Genomic DNA, 13,469 nt, shown 5'->3' on the forward strand with positions numbered 1-13,469 from the left:
AACTGACTATACTGGGATTCTCTTTACATAAACTACAGATTCTTTTGGCAATGTGAGCTTTATCAATGACTGACTATAGAAGTTATTTTGACTGACTATAGAAGTTATTTTGAATACTGTCTTCATCCTAACTCTACATTATAAATGTCTTATTTCCCTTCTTGTAGGTCTGGCTCAGTAACTCTCACATTTGTTTATATACCCACATTTACACACCAATATGTCTATAGGAATGAGATGTCAGAGTGGCTTTGAACACACACAGCAAATGATGTTTGCAACAGGCCTTAATGAGAATGAATCAGTCATTCAAACAGCATTATCCCTTGGAGATATGAACAAGACAGCCTGTCACATTTAGAGACTAACGCCATGCTTCTGCCAGAATTCCAAGACTGCAAATGCAGATGCCACTTTGGCTTTTCCTAGCTTGCCAGTGTTTGGCACTGCCAGTAATTTTTTTAAACTTTTGTTCATGCACAGTTAAATATCTGCAATTCTGTTTCTATAGATATTAATATCAGTATTAAAAATTGGGTTTTTAAACACATCAGTTTTATAGAAAAATCAACCGTTACAAACACCAGCCATTTGCTTAACAAGTCCAGTTCAGCTCTTTATATTTTATGTATATATATTATGACCTTTTCATTCCTCTGTTGCCCTGATCCAACACTAAAAGTTGCTGTTACATCCTGGCATTTCAACAAGACACTGGATGAAACAAGTTAAATTCCCTTCTAATTGCTGATAAAGAATGTACTGTCTAGTACTGAATGCAGTCATATTTGCAAATGTAATGCTATATACTTATGATAAAACATGCTGCTAGGTGAGACAAACAATTCTTTCACATAAATAAATAATTAATAGATACATTTATAGACCTGGTTTTATAGTTTTCTCACTCAGTCTCCACATTTTTTCCTGCATTTGATTATTTAAATAAACCTTTCACTGAAATAGTAAGCAGCCCTACATTAAGCACTATGCACTGCATTCTGACATTCATGACAGGGGAAACCAAGTGACCCACCAAGCTTTCCACTTTCACCTCAAACCCTCATTAACCTTTATATATATATATATATATATATATATATATATATATATATATATATATGTTCCAACTGCTTATGCAAATGCAATTAATTGCACCCTCTAAAAAGGCATCTGAAATATGTAAAAGAATGCAAAACAGTTTCTGTAAATATAAGCCTACTGTAGAGCATGCTTTTTCACAGCAGCAAGTACAGAAGTTAAATCATATAAAAAGTTCAATTAAAAGTTCAATGTTGTTCCCATACTTTTCTTCAGTTTTTTCCTGCTCCAATATCAATCCATTATTTTGCTCCTGGAAATTATGACAAAAAAGTAGGAGATAATGGCATGTCTAGTTGGCAAGAAATTAACATTGTATTATTTTAACCTGTAAAGCACCATGTATACTGATGCTGTTGCAAGAAGGAGAGGAAGAGTGGTGGGAGTTACACTGTGGGAGAAAAAATTATCCCCATTCTGGAAGAAGATATTCCCAGCAATAAGGCTTTATCACATCATGCCTACACACAGATCTGGAAGTCTCTGCTTTGTTGGGATTGTCACAGATTGATGATGTCCTTTTGACAGAAGAACAGAAGCACTTTGGGGAAACACCTCCAAGCACTTGGCTGTGATTATCTTTTAGTAACAAGAAGGTGCAGAGTGGGAAGAAGTTAAGTTGCCCTGTATCAGCGATGCTTTGTGAATTGATGAACTCTGAGCTCCAGCCTCTGGAGAAACTTCCTTCCTCTCTCACCCAGCCATCACTCCAAGACCCCTTGAAATCCAGTTCCTCTCCTAGATCCTCTAATCTCTCACATTTTTTTCTCAGACCTGCATCCTGAAGGCCTCCTTGAACTATTCTCAGTATGTGCTGCCTCAGGAAGGAAGCTCATCAGAGTCCACAGCTATTTGGTCTGCACTTCAGCCTTCCTTTTGGCAAAGGAATGAATTTGGCTCACTCTCCTCTAGTCCAGCAGCTATCTCCAATATGCTTGCAAGAACTTGTAAAAGAAAGAATTTGTAAAATAAATAACCAGCTGAAGAGATATAGGCCATCCCTAAGTAGAACAATAGACAAAACCAAAACGTCATTGAACTAGGATTAAACTTGCAAATTCAGATCATATTTAAAATTCTTTTCAAAGAAGATTTGGGAAAGGTACAGAAGCAATGCAAAGAATGAAAAATCAGCAGTATATGCCATCAGGAAAAGTAAAAGGAAAAATTAGTCAGTGGTTGTACTGGAAGAATGGTAGGTATTTTTCTAGATAAAATAACTGCCAGGAAGAAAACACAACCCACCATTTAGAGGACTATGATTTGGACAAGACAACAAAAGGGACAATATGCTCAAAACAGAATATATTTTAGAGTAATATGAAAGCTGTCTTGCATGATTTATCCTTAATTTAGTCATCAGGATGGCAGCTAACATTAGTTAAAAGTAAATATGAACCGAGAGCTTCTTCATAGAGGGAAAAAGTGATATAAGTGGCAGGAGAGACATGCAGTTATACCAGCAAACAGAGCCCCTTTTTAAAGCACCTAAGTGCTGACAGGCTTTTTAAGGCTGAAACCTGTGCAAGGTTTCAGCCTTAAAAAGCCAGCTTGTAGCTCCTTTCTTTGATGACTGAGGACAGGGTGGGAAATACTGGCCGACAGAGAAATATCTCAATTCTGTTAGGAGTTAACATACTGACCTGCAAGTTCACACTAGTCGTGCATTTTCCTTTTTTAAAAGAGAGTTCTAATTCAGTCTTCTAGAAGATATATTAATTTTTGATAGTCTTTGGATTATCTGCAAGTCTGCCAATTTCATGCTTAACCTAAATCTTCATCTCAGTGTAGAGCAAACAGGGAAAGGAAAAAATGCCATGCTTTTAAAACTACAAAAGGATTAAAGAGGAGTAATCTGTACACATTGGGCTATTCTTCCAATAAGTCTAAGAACACTGGGGACATTCCAAAAGATTAGAAGACACGAAACAACGGATTCTTTTGGTTTTTGAGAGTCAATAGACTATACAAATAATTTTAATGCCCCAAATTCTTCTTCTGATCTCATGTAAAATAATTTCAGAGTCAACAAGCAGCTTGATTTATGTATGATAAATGAACACATGCCACTTTAAACATGAACTAACAGAATATAAACCACTCTCTAAATTCACGTATAAATATAAGTGGAAAGTGCAAGGCTTATTATGAGTGTAAGGCATCTAACTTGATACTAATACATTCTGATTAAAGACACTTCTTAATGCTGGATACATTAAACTGATTGATGGTGCAGCCCTGAGCATAGAATCAGCAATGAATTGGTGAATTTTTCAAGAAACACCACATGAATGAGTTATCAGTTCACCATCTCTTACTATTTTTATGAGTGGCCTGGAAGGAAAACTCATCACTGATCAAGGTTAAAGAAAAGGAAAAATCTGTGGGACAATGATGAATGACAGGAGTAATCAGTTCCTCCTCTAAATTTGGGAGGGTAAGAAGAGAAATAAGTCCCACAGAAATGGCAGATCCCACCTTAGCTCAAAAAAGGCAAGCTACAATAATCAGAAAGGTACTGCCTTCTCTAATAGGAAATAAAGAAAAGTTTAAAGTTGTTTAAGAAAAGGAACCTAAATTAATTGACACTACAGCCACAGATATGATAAGAGCATAAATGTGTTAAGTCATTAGATGTTAGAACAAGCCAGGCTGCATTATCCTTCTCCTTCTCCCACAAGTAGTACAAGCCAATAATACCAAGGTACATGTAGCATATTACATAAGTTCTCAGCTCCCAATGTTCTGGGAAAACCAGATAAGTTATCCCTCAGTGCTTAGAGGCATATGAGTATTTTTGCTGCTGTTGCTGAAAGTACATAGTACTTTAGGAGGATTGGGGCTTTTTTCCCCCAAAGCTTTGACCTGGAAAAATAAGAATTTTCATACATATGCATCATACTTTGAGCATCAGGATTTGCTTCTCTCCAGCAGTTCTTTGGTAGCATGTATACATATTTCTTTAGCAACTTCAGTATTATCATGCTATTTATTTCCCAGCTGCATAAGTTAAGTGTTCCTTGTATTTCTCCCTGTTGTTAGACAAAAGCTAAAAGCAGGAGTTGGAATAAGCTCATCCTTTGCAATTATCTATCTACCTTATAAGATACATCTTACCATAAAGAATTTATCAACATAGAAGTCATGAGACTTCCCTGACAAAAAGATATACTGAACCTTATTGATTTCCAATCTTTCTATAGGCAGTCACAACATTATTTTTAACCTCACATACACACAGCTGTCTTTACAGTGAATTCTAAGTACCATTAGATGGTTTGGTTTTGCTTTTGGGAACAGGGGAGTTAAGAACAGGGGTTAGGAAAAGAAACAAACAAAAAAGTAAGATGTTTATAATTGTGAAGTGAATTTTTTTTCCATCAACCTTCTGTCCATTTCATTGTTTCCCTTTTATATAATAGGATGTAACTGGCAGAGTCCTGTAATTCACTCTAACCTTTTTTTTTCAGTCCAGGCTTCAAAGTGAATTGGCTGTCTTGGCAAGAGAATGCCCCAGTAACATACCAGTGGGATTTACACAATTCTGTCTGTGTAATAGACCAGGAAGCTTTTACAAATGTTTATTACCTCACAGAGTGCCCTTAAGAAGGAAACTCAAGTGCAGGGTATTTTCCACCAAAGCCTGTTTCAGCAACATATGGTATAATCAGTTCCAAATTAATCTTCATATGACGGAGAAGAGAGTCACAAAAAAGTCTGTATTAACCTTTTGCACTGGAGGAGAGAACACATAAGCAAATTGCTGGTCAGTAGGCACAGTCTGAGGTTAGAGATTGTCACCACCTGAACAGGCAATGTCACTGCAGGACAGGCAGCTGACACACACAGGTCACCTGCAGGCTCACAAGAACACCCCACAAGCCATGGGCCCTACAAGCCTTGACAAGGTCAGTTGGAATCCTGGGTCCAGTTTCCAGCACAACCTGGCAAGAAAGCCATGAAATGAAGGGTGCGTGGAATGAAGAAAAGGTTTGGGGAACAAAGCCTGAGAGACTTTACCTGCCACACGTAAAAGAGCTGCTACAAGGAGGAAGGGAATAAACTGCTCATGTTCACACAGGCACAGTAGAAATTAAGGAGTTGATGCTATATAATAGATTTTAGAAAGTCTCCTTTTCCTATTTCTTTCTGATGGCAGGGTTCTTCTGACAGCTGATATGGCAAAATAAAGCCCCTCTTACCCCAGAGCCCCATTTAATTTACAATTTGCACATCAGCAGGCCAGCATCAGAAAAAGAGGGTGAGATGGTACAACTTCTGTAACTACACCTTTGAATAAATGCTGTTGAAAAACAGGGGGAAAATGCTATCTATCCTTCAACAGCACTTAATTGGCACCTACTGCAGTGGTTTGTTGCCTAAATACCACTATACCACTTACTACACTTTACTTCAATATATGAGTATCCTTTAATAATGTAGCAGATACATCAGTTTCATATTTAAGAAACATCTCATATATAATGAGATTGCATATTACATACTATATATATTTAATAATTGCATCATGTAAAATTAATCTGTTTGCCCATTACATGCTTACCCAATATCTACATATTCTCTCTGCTTTTCCTGTAATTTTCTTCTTCTAAAGGCCATAATATTTTTAGCCTGCCACTTCATGAAACCAAACAATTAAAAGAATTTCAACACACACTTCACATTATATATATACTTATAAATATTGATTGCTGTGTCTTCTAAATTGTATTGCAAACACCCAACTTAGATCTTATGAAAGCTCTTACCATTTCAGCTTTAGAGGGATGTCATCAGTCTTGACAGCTGATGATTTGGATCTCTGGCTACTGCTAGATGATTATATAAATTGTGCTAAAGATAACTTTTTCCATTATTCTAAAATCATAAAGCTGCAGGATTTCTCTCTAACATACACTTAACTAATTTTTCCACTGGTCTTAAATTCATGGTTTGAGAAAGCAAAGAAATATACTGGGAGATATCCTTCCTGATGATCTTCTGATACATGAGGGAAAACTGAACATCACCTACATTTCTACTACATAGTCAGTTTCCTACAGAGCAGTATTACAGTTAATTTAAAACTTAAACTATTCAACAAGTTATCAGATAATCTTTTAATGTAGATCTTATTTATTTACATAGGACAAATTCTACTGGATTTTGCTTTGGCTGATTTGGAGATACATGCCTGCAAGGTAAGACAATTTTTTACTTCTTCATGTAAACCTACCAGTTCCTATAAACAAAGGACATACATGGCTATTTACAACATTTCCCTAACTGTCACACAAGAAGAATAGATATACTATGGAGACCTTAAGATATTTTGTCCATTCAACTTCAGGAAAAGAAAATCTCAATGTTAAATTCCATAGAGTTTGTGAGAACAAAGATTTTGTTATGATACATCTACTGTGATGACAGAGTGTGTTCTCTGCTGATAAAGGCAGGCAGATTGCCAGGATTATGTGTGCAGATTAACAAATGCAGACTCAAAATGTCCTTTTGTACTAGACTGGAGCAGCTGTTGCATTTTGGGGAGTACAAACTGTATTCCTTCAACAGTCAGTGTGGTTTTGTCCCCTTGTTGCTGTGTGTATGTACTACAGAGAGCTGGTAGCGAAGCTCTCCTTATGTTTACATGACTGACCCACACCTCCTGCTAAAAGCTGCTCACTATTTTCCATAATAGGAAGAAAGCAGGGCTCTTCAACTGCCTGCTACAACCATGGAAGATTTTTAGCTTTGTGCTAGCCAGTATAAGGGATTTCTCTTCCTTACCATGATTCAAACAAACTGATGAAGAAATTCCTTCTAGGTAGTCTGTAAAACAATTCACAGATACATCTTTTCCTAATAGCTCATTTAGTGTGCTCCAAAATATACTTAACCCAGCAGAAGTAAGACCATTCCTAAACATTTATTTAAATAAACCTTTTCACATATTTAAAGATACAAAGAAAGTTCACAGCAGCAAACCAACAGCCAAAAGCCAAACCACTGTGCTATTGAAACAGGAAGAAAATATTCTTAAACTGTGTTTAACAAAATAGACCTTCTTTCAAGGTTAATGAAAATACTTCCTGACCTTTTTAGAAAGCATTTTATACATGGTATCTGGCATTCTTTATGGGCTTAATTCATTACATATTTCGTTCATAATTTATTCCTCCTTTTAACTGGTTTTCTTTTTGTGCTTCAGGAGTGGATTTTGGTATGCTCTTAGGTGGTTGTTTTGGGTTTTTTAAATTAAATCACCACCATCACCCCCTTCTTCTCCACCTCTCCCTCCCCCGCAGGTTGAAAGCACCACAAGATGGAATAATAACTTAGAACACAATCAGAAGCTCTTTGATTCCAAACTTGAGTTTGTTCAAGGCAGAAGAACAACTATTTTGCAAGGAAGTGAACAAGACAGACAACAGAAAATAACAATGCATTGCATTATCTTCTCATGAGAGGCATGAGGCTTGACTTTGGGAGGTATTACCTTCACCTGAGGTTCATTTAATTTCCTGTCATTATTCCAAAAGCAGCAGTTTGATTTAGTAGATCATGTATCTCATTTGGAAGACATATTGCAATATTCTCGCCTCATTTTAGTAAAAGATTAAATGTAGTTACCACAATTTTACATTAGACTAAGCATGATGTGCTGCTATTTCTAAATATTTCCTACTACTTTCAACAGGCAAAGGCCAATATAAGGACAGCTCTGTAAACATCTGTATCCATCAGGGATTTTATGGTGGTTCTGAGAAGGCACTTTCAAGGCAATACAAGGAGCATAGTTTATTCAATAGCTCTGCCCAACTGAAATAAACCCTACAAGAACTCTTAAAAAGAACAATCAGATTTAGTTACCTTCTAGGCAAGAATTCTTAGTAATCCAAGTTTGAAATGCCAGCTACAGTGCTGGAACCCTAAGACCAAAACACTACCAAGATTTTTGTACTGAAATTAAGGATGCTGGATTAAAAAAAAACCAAAAACACATACACACACAGCACAACAACAACTAAAATTAAATCTAGAGAAATCGTAGAAAGCCTTAGAGTTTCTGGCATTAGAGCTGCTGAAAAGGACCAGGAAAGCATCCCTCCTTGTATTCTTTATAGACAATTTTGGTGTCAATAGCTTTGCTACCTTTCACATTAGTTGCCACACTTGGTGCACAAGCTGAAGAGAGAGCATTCCATGAAAACCCAAAGAATGTTGCAGAGGCCTTTGTGGTTATCTAAGTCTTCCACAAATTTCTCATACTGATACACAGACGTACAACAAACCCTACTATAACTCACATTGATAACCTCCATGTTTGGCACTCACTAAATTCTAGACAAACATACTGCAGAAAACATCCCAAGACACACAAAAAAAGCATTTTCTACACACAAGAAAAACATAATTAAATACAAGCAGCAAGCAAAACAAAATACCCAGGCTATGAGTCAACAAAAATTGCTTGAAAAAAAGCTAATAGGACATTAAGTCCTGTGTTAAAATGGTACGTGCAGAATGAACTCTGGGAGAGCTGCAGCAGTTCCTGTGGCCAGAGTGAACTGGCACCCTGTGTGTGAGGGAGCCTGGTACAACACTGCTGTGGCAAACAGGTGTTAGTGCAGTGCTGACTGGAGTGGGATGGTGTATTTGACACAGGAAATCCAGCAAAAATACTGGATCCCTATTTTCAAGCAAATGAGAACCTTATGACGAATGCATGTGAAGAGATGAGACCAGAAATGGAACAAAAAATATGGAACTTCTAAAGATTATATTTTCCCAGCCCAAACCCCCAGCAGACTGGTTCTACACTGCACATCAGACTCAATGAACTCAGGTTCTATTTCACCACTATATTTGCTTATTATTTTAATCTTCTATGAAACATACTACTATCAAAGATATACCACAAGGCAGTTAGAATCTGGTGCTTTAACTAACAAATTATGGTAACTATGGGTTCAAGTCAAGTAACTGCAAATTCTTTTTATATGTCTTCATCTAATAACTAATTTACAATAGCATGGAATGGAAACTTGTTGCATCATGCCTAAAACCAGAAAAAAAAAATCTTCAGGGCAGAAACCACATCTTTGTTCTGTGAAGTGCTCAGTACATGTTGTGCTGCTTTCCAGAGCAGAGTTAAAGGGGCTGTACAGCCTGGGAGTGCAGACACTGCAGCATGTAGCTGCAAGTAACCAGGTGAGCTGCTGCAGCCCTTCCTCAGGGAGAAACACAGTGCTGATGAAAGGCACTGTCATTTCCAGTGAATGCAGTCTGCCAGGGAGACCAAAAGTCTGGATTGCAGGATGAGTTAACCACTTCCTGTCTGTTATCTCAACCAGAAAGAGAGCCAGGTTCTGGCTGTGGGTACATACACACCTAGCACTATCAATCCCCACTCCTCCTGCCTTCCACAGCAGTTTCGCTGGCTTGGATTAACTCCGCAATCAGTTCTGCACAACAGAAAAGCAAAACTGGTGCAAAGGTCCCTGGACTCACCTCTGCTCCCTCCTCAGGGGATTCACTTCAGCCAGCTGTGCTCCAGTCCTGAGAAATGGGCTTGGCAAGTGGGCTACCATAGGTGTGATCCTAGAGCCCAACTTCCAGGTTACATGCTCAAAAAAACTGCATTTGTGCTCTCTGAAACACCCCCACAGTGCAAACCACGAGAGCAGTGACTGGAAGAAATACAGGTGTTTGCCCCAAACATGCAGTCCTGATGACTACTAACCAGCTAATACAGGAACACCTAATTACACCTCAGTTACAGTCCAGATTCACAAACTGCTACAGAGAAATTACTGCCAGACTTCCTCACAAGGTGTCTTCAAGGAGGAAGGCAATTTGCAGCTAAATGGATATACAACTTGCAGGACAGCACACTACTTTTTATATTTAAAGCCCATACACACAAATAATAGCTCAGAATTAAGAAAGCAGCAAATTTGATTCCTACCAGCTATTATGGACTTACTGCTGGGGTTTTGCAGAAGCCTCTCATTCCCTTTCCATCTTGGCTGAAAATTGTAGAATTTTATGAAGGATTTAGGAGTTACTTGATTAATGACAGTAATCATACATGGGTGTAAGTTTAAACTAGCTGCTTAGCTGGTTGACTTTCTTGCAACACTATTTTTCTGAATTGAGAATTCAACTCTTGACAAAAGTAATGCTTTTTGATTATACTAGGCTTAGCATGGCTTTTATACTTTCCCACACTGAAAATATAAAAAAAATTGTATGGCATACTTTCTTGGATATTTATACACAGGGTATTCACTAACCTTTTTTAAGTCACTAAATTTTATTTAAGAACTAAATATTTTCAAATGTCTTACAGGTTAATAACTATTTTTTGTAGTCAGCTAAGAATGTTTCATCAATATACAATAATAAGCTTAGGCAAATAGATTTTTCTGAGGCAAATTTGGTAACAGTCTGTAATATTACTAAATCTCTACACTCCCTAACAACACTGGTTTTAAACAAGTATCCAAGATTTGACATTACTACTCCTCAAGCTAGAAAATCAGATCATTTTGGCCCTGTCACATTAGGGACAGAAGTCCACTGCTGGGGTAGTTATGCAACTTCAGTTTCCCTGCAAAGTGAACTGAGATGCTGATTTTTTTATTCCTTTCCCCACATGGCAGAAGTGCATTGCAGGGACTTGAGGGAAAGAAAGCATTTCTTAATTCCTCTCTGAATCTGCTTATTCTTCCCTGCACTTGAAGCAAATTGAAAGAGACCATATGAATACCGAGTGACCAGCCTGATTAAAAATCAGAATTCTTGTAAAATGATTTGACATGGAAAAGAAATTACTCAGTTAATACAAAATTCTTATTGTAATGCATAAATTTGTATAAAAGTCTCCTCTGACTCATCCTGCAATATATGTATTTTTAAAACAAAGAGATCCAATGCTTATATGAGAAAAAATATTTTAAAAATCCAAATTGCCTTCCTCTTGTGTATCTGATATTTGATGCTTTAAGTCAGTTTGGCTTATGAAGGAAATACAAAATTTTTAAAAATAAATCAGCATAGGAAAACAAAGTTAAGCTTCACTTGAATACTGATCTATGCATGAGCATTAGAAAACTATTGCATTATTATCAGAATCATGCTGAATTCTTATGCTATTTCTGATTTCTATAGCAGGTCAAAAAAATCTCACATTTCCATATGGGGATGCCTGCTGAAGACAGATTTTTTTTTTTTTTAACGCAATTGGAACTTGCCAACTGACATAAATATCTTTGCAAAGTTTTTTACAGCATAGCTTCCGTAAACTTTTGAAACATCAGATAATTCCTTTCATACAGAAGTATAATTTCCAGGAGAAAAATACTCTGGTTCTTGGTTCAACACTTTCAGTTCCAAGCTCCAGACTATTTCTGCTCTCTTTGAAGTCTAGCAGAGCAGAGCCAAGACCATACACATTTCAACCAGAAGAGAAAGAACATGCTATTTGGTTCTTTTGCTCCCCTACAAGAATTAAAAACAGGATGATCCTATGAAACACAGAGTTAACAAAAATAAACATAGAATTAAGTTTTAATATCTTGCAATACATGGAGAACAGAAACTGAGATACCACTGAATAACCCAGCTTTTGGTCTCACCAGAGATGAAATAGGAGATGTGAACAAACCAAACATGAGAAAGAGTAAAAGAATGAATCAGACCACACAGGGGAGGCTTTAACAGAAGCCTTTGCTGCCATGGGTTAATTTCACCAGTGCCTCTTTCCTGCCCCATTCCACCAGGGCACTGATTTGTATACATGCATACCCCTATGTATGTACACACACACAGAAACACAAACACAGCCTCTGCAGCCTCTCCAGTTAGATACTAATGCAGCCAAGTCAGCTGGGACTGACGAGCCAAGTGCCATTTATCCTGACCCCAGCAAAAGCAGCACATCCATTTGCTACACTTTGCGGACTTAAATATGTAAGGTGCTTCCAAGAAAAGTTCCACCAAAGAGAGAGAGAAGACCAAAATGCCTGCTTCATTAAAGAGTCACATGGGAACTAAGTCAACAATTAATCCCCACAGACGTCACTGTGCAAACATCCAGCCCAAGGAATTCCAAGTCTGTTGGCCACAGCTACACACGTTATAATACACATGCAAAATTAAAACATTCCATACTCCAATCTCTTGCCATAGTTCCATTTTAACTCACCCCTTTTCAGCTAGAGAAATTACAGTACATCTGAGAAGGTAACAAGAAATATCCACTAACATCTTTCCCCTATTCCTGGGGAAGACAGGCTAGCAAAGGGAATGACAACCATACCATGTTCTATTAAATTATTCAGAAGTACATTTTACATGGGTTTAACACAATCTGGTCTACTAGAGGAACATATGTGTTAATTACAAAGGAAAACTTTCTGTTCTACATAATTGAAAAAGAAAAAATATTCCATGCTCTAAAACAGGATATACATTTAAATTTGTAAGACTTGTAGAAACTGACATATGGAATAATAGGAAAGAGTATTGGAAGGCATCAAGGGAAAAGACTGTCAATACTGCAACAGCCAGATTTGAAGTTCTCTGCCAACTTTACTAATAGTATAATAAGAAAAAGGGCTGAGGCTTTCCAATTAAAATATAATGCTGCTGCTAGGAACTTGCATAGGAACAAGAGCATGGTTTGACAAAGTAAAACTCCTGGGCTTGGGACGTTAGGATGGACACTACACCTTCACAGCCATTTCTTTGGTAGCAGTTGTTTTGGACAAGGCTGTGTTTCTGCCCAAGCCAGTTGTGTTCCCTGTCCTTGTCACAGTCCAGCTGCCTGTGAACTGACAAGAGCAACAGTGCACCCATCTGTTACTAGTACTGGAGTGGGGACCAGTGCCCTGGGCACAGCAGGAACCTGGGGACATAACTCTTATGATGCTCATGTGTCAATAACTTCCTGCTGACTATACCTAAACAATACTTGGGAGAACACACAAACAGCCCCACAGGCACGGGGGAAATAGAAAATTACTACTGAAATGCATTTTAAGCAATATGAATTACTAAATCAAACATCAGCAAACCAAACTAGGTAATACTGACACATTTTTTTTCAACTAAGAACTCTGGGAAGAAATGACTCTTACAACTACTCTAGACAGGGATCTCATAAAAAGAATCAAATGGAGTAACCAGAGGCTCATAAATGCAAGTCATTAACCTTATTTTCCTTCAGAAGCAAGAACAGAATTAAGTTCTGCAAAAACATAAACAGTCAAAAAGTTTGTTTCTTAAATGCTTTGACTTCTGTGAACATTAGGAACACTCCTAACTACCCACAAGTATTGCAAGTATCCTGCAAATTTTTTCAT

The 13,469-nt window shown here is 37.4% G+C and overlaps 1 protein-coding gene across 4 annotated transcripts in view; it reads right to left on the minus strand.

Annotated features, from left to right (window-relative positions):
* The window catches only part of CAMSAP2 (calmodulin regulated spectrin associated protein family member 2), an 80,149-nt gene that overhangs the window by 52,731 nt on the left and 13,949 nt on the right, over positions 1 to 13,469 (minus strand). The window lies entirely within an intron of this gene.

This window comes from Molothrus aeneus, chromosome 9, assembly GCF_037042795.1.
Source record: "Molothrus aeneus isolate 106 chromosome 9, BPBGC_Maene_1.0, whole genome shotgun sequence".
Lineage (NCBI taxonomy): Eukaryota > Metazoa > Chordata > Aves > Passeriformes > Icteridae > Molothrus > Molothrus aeneus.